General features: G+C 40.5%; 1 protein-coding gene and 1 pseudogene across 1 annotated transcript in view; one reads left to right on the top strand and one right to left on the bottom strand.

Moving 5' to 3' along the window:
- ACYP2 (acylphosphatase 2) overlaps window positions 1-16783 on the top strand; it is a 330224-nt gene that overhangs the window by 41319 nt on the left and 272122 nt on the right. The window lies entirely within an intron of this gene.
- On the bottom strand, window positions 784-15898 carry LOC134732342 (large ribosomal subunit protein eL21-like; annotated as a pseudogene).

Genomic DNA, 16783 nt, shown 5'->3' with positions numbered 1-16783 from the left:
TCACAAAGTGCTGAGATTACAGGCATGAGCCACTGCGCCTGGCCAAGTCATTAAGTTTCAACATATGAATTTTGGAAAACACATTCAGCCCATAGAAATTTCTTTAAAATATATTTCTGATACTATTGCATTCAGTGTTATAGATAGACATAGTTCAGGAGTCAGTGTATCTGTAATTCTTATGAAAAATAGTATTCCTTTATCCCCATCTTGTATTACTGGTCCTTGATCTTTTGCTGAGTGAGTAAGTATAGGCATCTCACATGCTACTGTATTACGTGTGTGGGGGTTTGGTAGTCAGGGGTGAGTGGAAGGAGTGGCAGTTATGAGTGAGTGTGTGTTTCTATTTGTTGTATTTAATTTTTTTTTTTTTTCAAAACAGGCTCTCCCTTTGTTGTCTTGAATGGTCTTGAACTCCTGGCCTCATGTGATCCTCCCTCCTTGGCCTCCCAAAATACTGGGATTACAGGTGTGAGCCACTGCACCTGGCCAGTGCTTCTATTTGAAAGCACATCTTCACAGTCCCCTCCGTTAGATCTGAGCTCCCCTCCTTTAGATCTACTGAACGTGGGGAGATGATGGACCTGTGCTGTAACCTGGCAACCCAGAGCACGTTTTCTTCTGTATTGCAATAACTAGGTAGCCATCTGCCTAGATGCAGACCAGTAGTTCTCAAACCTATGTAAGCATCAGTATCACCTAGAGGGTTTCACTGAGCCCCATTCCCAGAGTTTCTGATTCAGGAGGTCTGAAGTGGGTGAGGCCCAAGAATTTGTATTTCCATTAGGTTCCCATGTCACGCTGATGTCGCTGATTCAACGACCATACTTGACAGCCGCTGGTATAGTGGGAAAGAAAACATCAAAGGGGAAAAAAAGAACCCAATGAACACAAAACTTTACATCAGGCTCTTTCCGATGTCTTTTTTCTTTTGACAGTGTGAACATTGTAATAATTAATTCAATTAATTGTTGCCAGATGAACAGAATAAAAGGCACAGGTTAAATAAAAGGGGAGTGGGGAGCGAGATGTGATGGCTCATGCTTGTAATCCCAGCACTTTGGGAGGCTGAGGTGGGAGAATCACTTGAGGTTAAGAGTTTGAGAACAACCTGGGCAACATAGCGGGACCCCTTCTCTACAAAAATAAATAAATAAGTAGAAATAAAATACAAAATAGAACTGCTTATGGCTTTTGCGCTTTATATTAAGCATTTGCAAAATCAATGGCTATCTGGGTAAATACTTTTAATTTATTTCCTTTTTGAGACAGAGTCTCACTCTGTCACCCAGGCTGGAGTGCGATGGCTCCATCTTGGTTCACTGTAATGTCCACCTCCCAGGTTCAAGCAATTCTCCTGCCTCAGCCTCCTGAGTAGCTGGGATTACAGGTGTGCACCACCATGCCTGGCTAATTTTTGTATTTTTTTGAAGAGATGGAGTTTCACTAAGGCCAAGCTAGTCTCAAACTCCTGACCTCAGGTGATCCACCCGCCTTGGCCTCCCAAAGTGCTGAGATTACAGGCATGCACCACCACGCCTGGCCTATTTTATTATTATTATTATTATTATTATTATTATTTTGGCAACAAGGCCTTGCTCTGTCACCCAGGTTGGAGTGCGGTGGCACAATCATGGCTCACTGCAGCTTCGACCTCCCGGGCTCAAGCAATCCTTCCACCTCAGCCTCCTTGTAGCTGGGCCTGTAGGTGCATGCCACCACACTTGGCTAATTTTTAAAAATATTTTTTGTGGAGATGCGGGTCTCCCTATGTCACCCAGGCTGGTCTTGAGTTGCTATCTTCAAGTTATCCTCCTGCCTCAGCTTCCTAAAGTGCTAGGATTACAGGGATGAGCCATCGAGCTTGGCCTTTATTTTTTTGACACACAGTCTCACTCTGTCACCCAGGCTGGAATGCAGTGGTGCAATCATGGTTCACTGCAACCTCGACCTCCTGGGCTCAAGCAATCCTCCGGCCTTGTTTTGCATACCGCCCAGGCTAATCTCAAACTCCTAGGCTCAAGCAATTCCCCTACCTCAGCCTCCCCAAGTGCTGAGATTACAGGCATGAGCCACCATTCCTGGCCCCTGTGCTTTTATTATTATTATTATTATTTTGAGATAGAGTCTCACTCAGTCACCCAGGCTAGAGTGCAGTGGTGTGATCTCAGCTCACTGCAGCCTCCGCCTCCCGGGTTCAAGTGATTCTCCTGCCTCAGCCTCCCGAGTACCTGGGATTACAAGCATGAGCCACCATTGATACATTGCTTCCCAGCTAATTTTTGTATTTGTGGTAGAGATGGGGTCTTGCCATGTTGATCAGGTTGGTCTCGAACTATTGACCTCAGGTGATCCACCTGCCTCAGCCTTCCAAAGTGCTGGGATTACAGGCATGAGCCAATGCACCTGGACTTTTCTTTTTAATGATGCTTCTTTTTTGTTTTTGTTTTTGAGGCGGAGTCTCACTCTTTTGCCGAGGCTGGAGTACAATGGTGCAATCTCGGCTCACTGCAACCTCCTGGGTTCAAGGGATTCTCCTGCCTCAGCCTCCTGAGTAGCTGGGATTACAGGTGCCCACCACCATGCCTGGCTAATTTTTGTATTTTTAGTAGAGATGGGGTTTAGCCATGTTGGTCAGGCTGGTCTCAAACTCCTGACCTCAGGTGATTCACCAGCCTCAGCCTCCCAAAGTGCTGCGATTACAGGTGTGAGCCACTGTGCCTGGTCTTAGTGATGCTTCTTAATCAGAATACAGCTCCTGCTGATTGAATTGATAAAACTGTAATGGTGTTGTAATTGTTTTCCCTCTGGGAGAGGAAGCGTCAGTACAATACTTTCTTTAAATGCTATTAAAAAATAATGCTCCCAAACAAGATTTTAAAATGCCCTACCAGAGACTATAAAACAGTGGGTCAAGTGTTTGCTTAAAAAAAAAAGAGCCAAAAATTACATAACTCAGTAATTGCTGTCACATTGGAAGGCTATAAAGTTAGTGCAATTATCCTGTCATTACCTAAAAAAAGGGTGGGCAAACTACAGACTGTGGGCCAAATACCTACAAATTGCTCCTGTAAATAAAATTATTGGAACACATCTAAACTCAGTCATTTAAGTATTGTCTACAGCTGCTTTCTTGCGACAGCAGTGTTGATTAGTTGTGAGAGAATCCATATGACCCACAAAGCCTAAATTATTTATCATCTGAATATATACAGAAAAAGTTTACCAATCCCTGGTCTAAAATAGTTTTGGAGCTCTTATTTTGTATCTTGTTTAATTTTAGAAACATGGGAAGTTTTTTGAATAGCATCTATGTTGCAAATTTTAATTTGTTAAGATAGACTTGATTTTTCAGAAATACCAAAGGTCATTTGTGTTAAAGAATGGTAAATGTTAAAATAAATTTTCGGTGCCGCAAGGAAATAGCCCTTGAACATAAATTTAATTTTCTCAGCAAGGCAATTTTTACTTCTATAGAAGGGTGCAACTCGCAGATGGAGCAATGGTGAGAGCACACTTGAACAAGGGAGGGGAAGGGGTTTTATTCCTGATGCAGGTAGCCCCTACTGCTGTGTTGTTCCCCTATTGGCTAGGGTTGAACCGCACAGTCTAAGCTAATTCTGATTGGCTGTTTTAAAGAACACGGGTATGAGCCGGAGTGGTAGGGTGAGTAGTTTGGCACAAAGGGTGGTTACAGAACAGGTGACTCGGGATGATTCAGGTCAGAGCAGCTGACCACTGGTGACTCAGGACAGAGCAGGTGACCAGGGGAATAGATGTGAACTACTAATTAGAACTGGTGGAAAAGATTGTTTACTGAAACTAGGGGCAAGGAGAACGAGGAAGTTAAACTTTAAAATGGAGAATGAAGAACAGGGGAGCTGAACATATTGATACATTGGTTCTTTGGAGAGGATCTCAGAACTCATTGTACTTAACAATTTACAGTCTAAAATCTTTGAAGAGGAATTTATTATATCCTACAGTAAATAAGTTGGGTGATCACTTGTTCTGATCCTGTTTCATCCAAAATAAAATGTGCATGTTTTTAAAATAACTACACCAATTTTATTATGAGGTTCTTAAAAGGCTCTGAAGCACAAAAGTGGGGTTCCCAGAAATGTCCAAGCAACAGTAGCATTGTTGACATAAACATATTTATTGCCTCCTCTGCTTTCTTTTAAAATTTATCCTGAATACAAATGTGTGCATAATCCAAAACAATGGGACAAATAAATTGAGCATTTTTTGGAGTCGTGGAGTACAAAAGAAGTTATATGAGGGAGCTTTTTATTTTACAACTGGGTTGTACTGGTGTGAAACACATAATCCTAAATTTAGTTGAACCATCTGGGCAACTCTTAATAAACAGTGAGAACAGACTGTTCTGTGAAGACAGGCACATTTTAAGTGCTCGGGCAACATAAATACTTTGGCCAGCCTTGAGCCAGTGAGCCAAGTAAAAAATAAAAAAATGACCCCTAAAGAAATCCCTGTCATCTTACCAGTGCTATTACTGAGCTTGCTTTCCCCCACAACTTCCTATTCTGAAAATTTTCAAATCTATAGAAAAGTTGCAAGAATACAACTCATATATTTGTCATCTTGATTCACCATTTTTGAATGTCTTGCCACATTTACTTTTTTCCCTCCCTCCTTCCCTCCCTCCCTTCTTTCCTTCCTTCCCTCCTTCCTTTTTTCTTTTGTTAAATTATTTGAAAAGCTGTAAGTATCATGATATCTTACCCCTGACAGGGTTCAGGATTCATTACCCCAAAATATGGTGACTTGTCGTATTTAATATTTTGGGCTTTTATTTTGTTTTGTTTTGTTTTGAGACAGGGTCTCACTCTGTCACCCATGCTAGAGTACAGTGGCATGATAAGAGCTCACTGCAGCCTTGAACTTCTGGGCTCAAGTGGTCCTCCTGCCTCAGCCTTCTGAGTAGTTGGGAGTATAGGCAGGTGCCACCATGCTTGGCTAATTTTTTTTTTTAAGTAGATGTGGGGTCTCCCTATGTTGCACAGGGTGGTCTTGAACTTCTGAGCTCAAGCAACCCTCCCACCTCAGCCTCCCAAAGTATTGGGATTACCCTGGCGTGAGCCACTGTGCCAGGCCCATATTTAAAATTTAAGCTGAAGGAATTTGAGAAGTGGTAGATGCAGAAAGGACTCTCTGACCAATCACTGAAGCAGGTCGTAGGACTCTCAGGCAAGAGGTGCCCTCTCCATTCTGCTTGTCTCTGAAGATGGAGAGACGTTCCCCAAGAGGAATCCGAATGGACAGGCCTTGCTGTTTCCCCAGTTTATTTTCCTTAGCTCATACCCCTTTTGTCCTATCATATTTTTCACGACTTTCCAATCTTCATCAAACCTAGTGTTAAAACACACAGGTTTAACTGTTTCTTCAGCTCTGGTTTTCCTTATTAAGGCTCCCATATCATATAAAACTCACATTAAATAAATTTGTATTCTTTTCCCTTGGTAATGTGTCTTTTGTGTTTGAGACCCAGCCTGATCAAAAAGGGTAGAAGAAAAAATGTTTTTTCTTTCCTGTACCCAGCATGCATAGCCTCATAACCTTTCTAAGAATTGTTGTTAATTTCCAGGTGATTATGCTTTTTTGTTGTTGATCATTTCATTTTACATTTTTATGTGTGTGTGGGTTGTGACCATATATTTTATTATTCTTTTATTTTTTATTTTTTATTATACTTTAGGTTTTAGGGTACATGTGCACAATGTGCAGGTTTGTTACATATGTATCCATGTGCCATGTTGATTTCCTGCACCCATTAACTCATCATTTAGCATTAGGTATATCTCCTAATGCTGTCCCTCCCCCGTCCCCCAACCCCACAACAGTCCCCGGAGTGTGATGTTCCCCTTCCTGTGTCCATGAGTTCTCTTTGTTCAATTCCCACCTATGAGTGAGAACATGCAGTGTTTGGTTTTTTGTCCTTGCAATAGTTTACTGAGAATGATGTTTTCCAGTTTCTTCCATGTCCCTACAAAGGACATGAACTCATCATTTTTTATGGCTGCATAGTATTCCATGGTGTATATGTGCCACATTTTCTTAATCCAGTCTATCGTTGTTGGACATTTGGGTTGGTTCCAACTCTTTGCTATTGTGAAGAGTGCCGCAATAAACATACGTGTGCATGTATCTTTATAGCAGCATGATTTATAGTCCTTTGGGTATATACCCAGTAATGGGATGGCTGGGTCAAATGGTATTTCTAGTTCTAGATCCCTGAGGAATCGCCACACTGACTTCCACAATGGTTGAACTCGTTTACAGTCCCACCAACAGTGTAAAAGTGTTCCTATTTCTCCACATCCTCTCCAGCACCTGTTGTTTCCTGACTTTTTAATGATGGCCATTCTAACTGGTGTGAGATGGTATCTCACTGTGGTTTTGATTTGCATTTCTCTGATGGCCAGTGATGATGAGCATTTCTTCATGTGTTTTTTGGCTGCATAAATGTCTTCTTTTGAGAAGTGTCTGTTCATGTCCTTTACCCACTTTTTGATGGGGTTGTTTGTTTTTTTCTTGTAAATGTGTTTGAGTTCATTGTAGATTCTGGATATTAGCCCTTTGTCAGATGAGTAGGTTGCAAAAATTTTCTCCCATTCTGTAGGTTGCCTGTTCACTCTGATGGTAGTTTCTTTTGCTGTGCAGAAGCTCTTTAGTTTAATGAGACTCCATTTGTCAATTTTGGCTTTTGTTGCCATTGCTTTTGGTGTTTTAGACATGAAGTCCTTGCCCACGCCTATGTCCTGAATGGTATTGCCTAGGTTTTCTTGTAGGGTTTTAATGGTTTTAGGTCTAACATTTAAGTCTTTAATCCATCTTGAATTAATTTTTGTATAAGGTGTAAGGAAGGGATCCAGTTGCAGCTTTCTACATATGGCTAGCCAGTTTTCCCAGCACCATTTATTGAATAGGGAATCCTTTCCCCATTGCTTGTTTTTGTCAGGTTTGTCAAAGATCAGATAGTTGTAGATATGCGGCATCATTTCTGAGGGCTCTGTTCTGTTCCATTGATCTATGTCTCTGTTGTGGTACCAGTACCATGCTGTTTTGGTTACTGTAGCCTTGTAGTATAGTTTAAAGTCAGGTAGCGTGATGCCTCCAGCTTTGTTCTTTTGGCTTAGGATTGACTTGGCGATGTGGGCTCTTTTTTGGTTCCATATGAACTTGAAAGTAGTTTTTTCCAATTCTGTGAAGAAAGTCATTGGTAGCTTGATGGGGATGGCATTGAATCTATAAATTACCTTGGGCAGTATGGCCATTTTCACGATATTGATTCTTCCAACCCATGAGCATGGAATGTTCTTCCATTTGTTTGTATCCTCTTTTATTTCATTGAGCAGTGGTTTGTAGTTCTCCTTGAAGAGGTCCTTCACATCCCTTGTAAGTTGGATTCCTAGGTATTTTATTCTCTTTGTAGCAATTGTGAATGGGAGTTCACTCATGATTTGGCTCTCTGTTTGTCTGTTATTGGTGTACAAGAATGCTTGTGATTTTTGTACATTGATTTTGTATCCTGAGACTTTGCTGAAGTTGCTAATCAGCTTAAGGAGATTTTGGGCTGAGACGATGGGGTTTTCTAGATATACAATCATGTCATCTGTAAACAGGGACAATTTGACTTCCTCTTTTCCTAATTGAATACCCTTTATTTCCTTCTCCTGCCTGATTGCTCTGGCCAGAACTTCCAGCACTATGTTGAATAGGAATGGTGAGAGAGGGCATCCCTGTCTTGTGCCAGTTTTCAGAGGGAATGCTTCCAGTTTTTGCCCATTCAGTATGATATTGGCTGTGGGTTTGTCGTAGATAGCTCTTATTATTTTGAGATACGTCCCATCAATACCTAATTTATTGAGAGTTTTTAGCATGAAGGGTTGTTGAATTTTGTCAAAGGCCTTTTCTGCATCTATTGAGATAATCATGTGGTTTTTGTCTTTGGTTCTGTTTATGTGCTGGATTACATTTATTGATTTGCATATGTTGAACCAGCCTTGCATCCCAGGGATGAAGCCCACTTGATTATGGTGGATAAGCTTGTTGATGTGCTGCTGGATTCAGTTTGCCAGTATTTTATTGAGGATTTTTGCATCAGTGTTCATCAAGGATATTGGTCTGAAATTCTCTTTTTCGGTTATGTCTCTGCCAGGCTTTGGTATCAGGACGATGCTGGCTTCATAAAATGAGTTAGGGAGGATTCCCTCTTTTTCTATCGATTGGAATAGTTTCAGAAAGAATGGTACCAGTTCCTCCTTGTACCTCTGGTAGAATTCGGCTGTGAATCCATCAGGTCCTGGACTCTTTTTGGTTGGTAAGCTATTGATTATTGCCACAATTTCAGAACCTGTTATTGGTCTATTCAGAGATTCGAGTAATTACCCAGAAGTGGAATTGCTAGCTCTTATGGAAAGTATGTGTTTAACTTTATAAGAAATGTCACACTAATTTTTTTTAAGAGAGGGGTCTCCCTCTGTTGTCTAGCCTGGTCTCAAACTCCTAGGCTCAAGTAGTCCTTTTGCCTCAGCCTCCTGAGTATCTGGGATGACAGCCAACCTGATTTTTAGAGCAACTGTATCATTTTGTTTTCCTGTAGTCAGTGTTTGAGAATTTCAGGTGCTTTATATCCACATGAACCCTTGAGTTTTCCAGTCTTTTACATTTTAACCATTTTAGTGTATTGCTAATAGTATTGCATTGTGACTTGATTTGTATTTGTCTGTGACTAAAGATGTTGATTGTCCTTTCGTGGGCTTACTGCATTTATACACCATTTTTGGGTATTGTATGTATTTTTGCCAAATTTTTAAAAATAAAGTTTTTTTCCTGGAAACATACAAACCTGCTAGATTAAACCAGGAAGAAATAGAAACTCTGAACAGACCAGTAACAAGCAGCGAGATTGAAATGGTAATAAAAAAATTGCCAACAAAAAAATGTCCAGGACCAGATGGATTCACAGCTGAATTCTACCAGACATTCAAAGAAGAAGTGGTACCAATTCTGTTGACACTATTCCAAAAGATAAAGAGAGAATCCTTCCTAAATCATTCTAGGAAGCCAGTATCATACTAAAACCCAAACCAGGAAAGGACATAACAAAAAAAGAAAATACAGACCAATATCCCTGATGAACATAGATGCAAAAATCCTCAACAAAATACTAGCTAACTGAATCTAACAGCATATCAAAAAGATAATCCAGGCTGAGTGCGGTGGCTCATGCCTGTAATCCCAGCACTTTGGGAGGCTAAAGTGGGTGGATTACCTGAGGTCAGGAGTCCTGGCTAACATGGCAAAACCCCATCTCCACTAAAAATACAAAAAAAAATTAGCCAGGTGTTGTGGCACGTGCCTGTAGTCCCACCTACTCAGGAGGCTGAGGCAGGAGAATCACTTGAACCTGAGAGGCAGAGGTTACATTCAGCCGAGATCTCAGCGTACTCCAGCCTGGGCAACAGATCAAGACACTGTCACACACACAAAAAAAGATAATCCACCATGATCAAGTGGGTTTCATACCAGGGATGTAGGGACGATTTAACATATGCAAATAAATAAATGTGGCACACCACATAAACAGAATTAAAAACACAAACCATGTGATCATCTTAATAGATGCAGAAAAAGCATTTGACAAAATCCAACATCCCTTTATGATTAAAACCCTCACAAAATTGGCATAGAAAGGACATACCTTAAGGTAATAAAAGCCATATATGACAAATCCACAGCCAACATTATACTGAGTGGGGAAAAGTTGAAAGCATTCCCCCTGAAAACTGGAACAAAACAAGGATGCCCTCTTTCACCACTTCTATTCAACATAGCACCGGAAGTCCTAGCCAGCACAATCATACAAGAGAAAGAAATCAAGGGCATCCAATTGGTAAAGAGGAAATCAAACTGTTGCTGTTTCCCGATGATATGATCATATACCTAGAAAACTCTAAAGACTCATCCAAAAAGCCCCTAGAACTGATAAGTGAACTCAGTAAAGCTTCAGAATACAAAAATCAGTGTACACAAACCAGTAGTACTGCTGTACAGCAACAGCAACCAAGCTGAGAATCAAATCAATAACTCAACCCGTTTTACAATAGCTGCAAAACAAAACAAAATAAAACAAAAAAACAGGAATATACCTAACCATGGAGATGAAAGACCTCTACAAGGAAAACTACAAAACACTGCTGAAAGAAATCAGCGATGACATAAACAAATGGAAACACATCCCATACTCATGGATGGGTAGAATTGATATTGTGAAAATGACCATACTGTCAAAAGCAATCTACAAATTCAATGCCATTCTCGTCATTCTTCACAGAAATAGAAAAAATGATTCTAAAATTCATATGGAACCAAAAAGAAACCATATAGCCAAAGCAAGACTAAGCAAAAAGAACACATCTGGAGGCATCACAGTACCTGACTTTAAACTATACTATAAGGCTATAGTCACCAAAACAGCATGGTATTGGCATAAAAATAGGCACTTATACCAGCAGAGCAGAATAGAGAACCTTGAAAGCCAAATACTTAGAGCCAACTGATCTTCAACAAAGCAAACAAAAACATAAAGTGGGGAAAGGACATCCTATTCAACAAATGGTGCTGGAATAATTAGCAAGCTACATGTAGAATAATGAAACTGGATTCTCATCGCTTACCTTATAAAAAAATCAACTCAAGATGGATCAAAGACTTAAATATACAGCCTGAAACTGTAAAAATTCTGAAAGATAACATCAGAAAAACCCTTCTAGACATTGTCTTAGTCTTAAGACATCGGCTTAGTCTAAGACATCATGACTAAGAACCCAAATGCAAATGCAACAAAAACACAGATAAATAAATTGGACTTAATTAAACTAAAAAGCTTCTGCACAGCAAAAGAAATAATCAGCAGAGTAAACAGACAACCCTGACTAGGCATGGTGGCTCATGCCTGTAATCCCAGGACTTTGGGATGCTGAGGCAGGCAGATCACCTGAGGTCAGGAATTTGAGACCAGCCTGGCCAACATGGTGAAACCCCATCTCCATTAAAAATACAAAAATTAGCCAGGCATGATGGCAGGCACCTGTAGTCCCAGCTACTTGGGAGGGTGAGGCAGGAGAATCACTTGAACCCAGGAGGTGGAGGTTGCAGTGAGCTGAGATTGCACTACTGCACTCCAGCCTGGGTGGCAGAGTGAGACTCTGTCTCAACAAACAGACAAACAAACAGACAATCCACAGAGTGGGAGAAGATCTGTGCAAACTATGCATCTGACAAAGGACTAATGTCCAGAATCTACAAGGAACTCAAATTAGCAAGAAAGAAACAAACAATCCCATTAAAAAGTGGGCTAAGGACATGAATAGACAGTTCTCAAAAGAAGATATATAAATGGCCAACAAACATGAAAAAATGCTCAACATCACTAATTTTTAGTGAAATGCAAATCAAAACCACAATATGATACGGGCAACAATAACCATAATTTAAAAATAAAAAAATAATAGATAATAGATGTTCGCATGGATGTGGTGAAAAGGGAACACTTTTACACTGCTGGTGGGAATGTAAACTAGTACAACCACTATGGAAAACAGTGTGGAGATTCCTTAAAGAACTAAAATTAGATCTACCATTTGATCCAGCAATCCCATTGCTGGGTATCTACCCAGAGGAAAATAAGTCATTATATGAAAAAGACGCTTGCACATGCTTGTTTATAGCAGCACAATTCGCATTTGCAAAAATATGGAACCAGCCCAAATGCCCATCAATCAATGAGTGAATAAAAAAAGTCATATATCTATGCCATAGAATACTACTCAGCCATAAAAGGAAACGAAATAATGGCATTTGCAGCAACCTGGATACAATTGCAGACCATTATTTTAAATAAAGTAGGTCAGGAATGGAAAACCAAACATCATATGTTCTCACTTAGAAGTGGGAGCTAAGTTATAAGGATGCAAAGGCATAAGAATGATACAATGGACTTTAGGGACTTGGGGGGAAGTGTGGGAGGGGAGCGAGGGATAAAAGACTACACACTGGCTACAGTGTACACTGCTTGGGTGATGGGTGCACCAAAACCTCAGAAATCACCACTAAAGAACTTATCCATGTAACCAAACACTATTCGTTCTGCAACAACAGTTTTAGGTTTACTGAAAAATTGCCAAGATAGTAGAGTGAGTTCACATATATCCTGCAGCCAGTTTCCTCTATTATTAACATTAGCATTGTTGGGGCTCAGAACATAATGTCCTGAAATAGGGTAGTTTGAAAACTGAAAAGACAGCAGAAGCAGGAGGGTCTCTTTGACCTTCTCTTGTGCCTTTCTCCCCTAAAGCAAGCTATAAAAACTAGAATTTCCTTCACCCCTTTTCTCCCCTGAAGCAGACCATAAAAACTTGGAGGGTCACTCTCTGGCCTTTTCCCTCCTTTTCCCCCAGAAGGCTCTCATGTAACAGGTGTCCTGCCCTATATCCCAGGGAAGAATGATCAAACAGGGGTGCCAAGAAGAAACTGAACAAAAGAGCCTGATTCCTCCCAGTTTATTACCATTCCATCATACCTGTTTGTCTTCCAATCATACTTCAGACTATCATAAAAATACACAGTTTTTCCGGGTCTTCTCATTTCTGAAAGCCCTCATGTCACATAAAACTTATACTAAATAATTTTGTTATGCTTTTCTCTTGTTAATCTGTCTTTTGTTATAGAGGGCTCAGCTATAAACCTTGCAATGGGTGAGGAAATCTGTTCTTCCCTACAACTTGGTATATTTGTTATAATTAATGAACCAATATTGATACTTTATTATGAATAAAAGTCCATACTTTATTCAGATTTCTTTAGGTTTTACCTAATGTCCTTTTTCTGTTTCAGAATCCCATCTAGGATACCAGATTATATTTAGTCATCATGTTTCTTTCTTTTCTTTCTTTCTTTTTCTTTCTTTCTTTCTTTTTCTTTCTTTCTTTCTTTCTTTTTCTTTCTTTCTTTCTTTCTTTTTCTTTCTTTCTTTCTTTCTTTTTCTTTCTTTCTTTCTTTTCTTTCCTTTTCTTTTCTTTTCTTTTCTTTTCTTTTCTTTTCTTTTCTTTTCTTTTCTTTTCTTTTCTTTTCTTTTTTGAGACAGAGTCTCACACTGTTGTCCAGGCTGGAGTGCAGTGGCACGATCTCGGCTCACTGCTGCAACCTCCACCTCCCAGGTTCAAGCGATTCTCCTGCCTCAGCCTCCCAAGTAGCTGGGGTTACAGGTGCCTGCCACCACACCCGGCTAATTTTTGTATTTTTAGTAGAGATAGGGTTTCACCATGTTGACCAGGCTGTCTCGAACTCATGAGCTCAGGTGATCTGCCTACCTCGGCCTCCCAAAGTGCTGGGATTATAAGCATGTGCCACGGTGCCTGGCCTTAGTCATTATGTTTCTTTCAGCTACTCTTGGCTATGGCAATTGCTCAGACTTTTCTTGTTTTTAATGACCTTGATAGTTTTGAAGACTACTCATCAGATATTTTGTAGAACGTTCTTCAACTGGAATTTGTCTAATGTTTTTCTTATTATTAGACTGGGTTTATGGGTTGAGGGGAGGAGAATGTTGGGACTCAGAAACCAATACTCCAAAATATGGCATTCTGACATGCTGAGTTGAAGAAAAAGCCTCAAGGCCTCTCTGAGTTTCCCAGCAATTCCCCTCAGCCTCCTGGCTCTCAATCTTTTTTTTCTCTCTGTAAACACAGGATGATATTCTCTGAAGTTCCCTCATCTACTTAAAGTCCAGACCCACCAAAGAAGAAAACAGTTACTTCTAGTACCTTCTCTGAGTTTTTATTAACTGAACTCAAATCACAGGAAGAAAGACTGAAGTCTGTCAACACACCTGGATGGACAGACTTTTGTCACAAACCATTGTTTTATCAGCAGATCCAATAGACTTCGTCCCAGGCCATTGTATGTTCTTCAGTCCCATTGAATTCCCCTAAATATCATTTACTACTCTCCTAAAATCATCCACTCTTCCCCTTCTCCGTTTTCCCTAAAAACAAGGGCATATAACCATCTGTAGTTCATTGCATAGTTGGGAAACACTCTGTGGTTCTTCCCTGCACACGTTAATAAATTTGCACACCATTTCCCCTATTAATCTTGCTCGGCACAGTGGTTTACTTCTGTAATCCCAGCACTTTGAGAACTGGTGGCTGCAGGGTCACTTGGGCTCAGCAGTTTGAGACCACTTTGGGTAAGATAGTGAGACCTCATCTCTATAAAAAAAAAAAAAAAATATATATATATATATATATAAAATTAGCCAGGTATGGTGGTGCTTGCCTGTGGTCTCAGCTACTCAGGAGGCTGAGGTAGGAGCATGGCTTCAGCCTGGAAAGCTGAGGCTGCAGTAAGCCATGATCACACCACTGTACTCTAGCCTAGATGACAGAGGGAAATCCTGTCTCAGAAAAAGAAAAAAAATCTGCCCTTTGTCAGTTGATTTTTCAGGGAACCTTCAGAGGGTGAAGAGGAAGTTTTCCCTTCACACCTACAAAAACTACAGAGGTGAAGTACCATTTTCATCACACATATCAAGGGTACATACTACCAGCATAACCTCTCACTGTTGATGTTTACCTTGATGACCTACCTGAGGTCATATTTACCAGGTTTCTTACATTTTATTACTTTTTTTTTTACAGTCCAGATGTCATATATATACATACATACATACATATATACACACACACATATATGTGTATATATGTATTATGCATGAATTCGTAGGGAAGTGGTTCCAGCAACTCAGCCTCCTTCCCATTGGTTCTCACACAGTGTCTTCTCTGGGTGGAGCTGGCTGGTGCTTCAGCTGAATCCAGGTACCTTTCTCTTTGGCTTCCTTCTTTTTCTGATCATTTTCCTTCATGCGTTTCAGGAAGCTATCTTAGCTTGTAGAGTGCTTAATGTGCTTATACCCACATTAATGCTCTTGGCAGGAATCTTGCCCTTAACTTGTTTGTTTACAACAATGCCAATGGCATGCTGGAGAACATTATAGACTCTTCCAGTTTAGCCATGGTGACACTTGGGGGGCATTCCTATTTGAACCGTGCCCACTCCCTTGATGTCTACAATATCACCTTTCTTACTGATTTGTTCCCAGAACCAAGCCGGGTCCGGCTGCGTTTTCTCAAGGCCCACCAATAATGAGAAGCAGACAAACTAGGAAAGAAGGGAATTTATTGCTGTAACCAGATACAGGGAGAAGGCCGGAGATAATTCCACCAGAGCAATTCAAAGTATTAAAATTTTCTTCGTGCTTATGTAGGTTGAGATTATGAGCCTAACAGCAGTCTAATATTCGCCTAAGTCTATTGGTAACTAATTTTGTTTCAATTAGAAGGTCGGAGGCAAAAAATGCCTGCTAAGTCCGATTAAACTGTGGGGGCCCCAGTACCTTCAAGGCCTGTCTACTGTGGTACTGGATTGATTATTTCTATCTTATCTCCTTTACGGCTTGGCCTGGCGAGCTGCCTTAGACTCTCCAATGAATCTATTCAAACAGCTGCCTCTGTTACCTTGACTCGTCTCAGATTTTGTTGACTCCTGGTACAAGGAATGTATGACTGTACTGATTTCCCTAGGTTTAACTATTTGCTCAATGTTAAGGCAGTGCTTTGGAAACCTGTCTGTCTAACTGGAGTGCCATGCAGGTCTGTCTGTGTGACTGTCATGCAGCCCTGTCTGTGCGATTGTCAGGGAGAATTGTCCTGCCATAGATTTGCATATACACGGCCGAAGGAACAACTCCACGTTTTCTAAACGGTCTGGAGAATATCTACCCAGTGCCTCTCCTCTTTCCTTTTGTGTTCATTATTTTGGCGAATTACTGGAAGATGGTGGTTCCAGCCGAAAGGCCATTTTAATACTTTCATAATATGTGTATTTTTCTTTTCATTTTTACACATTTCCAAAATAATGTTTCTAAAAAATTAAAACTGACCTTTAGTACTCCCAACCTCATTATTTTCCTTTCCCAAAGTTTCCTTCAGTAGAAATATAAACAAGTTCACCCAAATTAGTCACTGAAGCTCTCCAACTTCCTTTTCCTTTTCATTATGAATGTCAGATCTGTGCCAATCATTGTGTGTGTGACAGTGACCACAACATACTCTATGCCCTCAAGAAACTCATCCTCTAGGAGGTGGCCAAAGCGGTAAGGGGCCCAGACACTGTGACATGTGCTATAACAGAGGAAGTTCAGCAGATTATGTCTCATTGGTGTCAGGGAAGGCTTGTTGGAGGAAAGCACTTTTTTTTTTTAATTATACTTTAAGTTCTAGGGTACATGTGCACAACGTGCAGGTTTGTTACATATGTATACATGTGCCATGTTGGTGTGCTGCACCCATTAACTCGTCATTTACATTAGGTGTATCTCCTAATGCTATCCCTCCCCCCTTGCCCCACCCCACATCAGGCCCTGGAGTGTGATGTTCCCCACCCTGTGTCCAAGTGTTCTCATTGTTCAATTCCCACCTTTGAGTGAGAACATGCAGTGTTTGGTTTTCTGTCCTTGTGATAGTTTGCTCAGAATGATGGTTTCCAGCTTCATCCATGTCCCTAAAAAGGACATGAACTCATCACTTTTTATGGCTGCATAGTATTCCATGGTGCATTTGTGCCACATTTTCTTAATCCAGTCTATCATTGATGGACATTTGGGTTGGTTCCAAGTCTTTGCTACTGTGAATAGTGC

This window comes from Symphalangus syndactylus, chromosome 14 (genome assembly GCF_028878055.3).
Source record: "Symphalangus syndactylus isolate Jambi chromosome 14, NHGRI_mSymSyn1-v2.1_pri, whole genome shotgun sequence".
Taxonomy (NCBI): Eukaryota; Metazoa; Chordata; class Mammalia; order Primates; family Hylobatidae; genus Symphalangus; species Symphalangus syndactylus.
The sequence above is the reverse complement of the archived record's forward strand: the minus strand, read 5'-3'. Positions and strand labels throughout refer to the sequence as shown.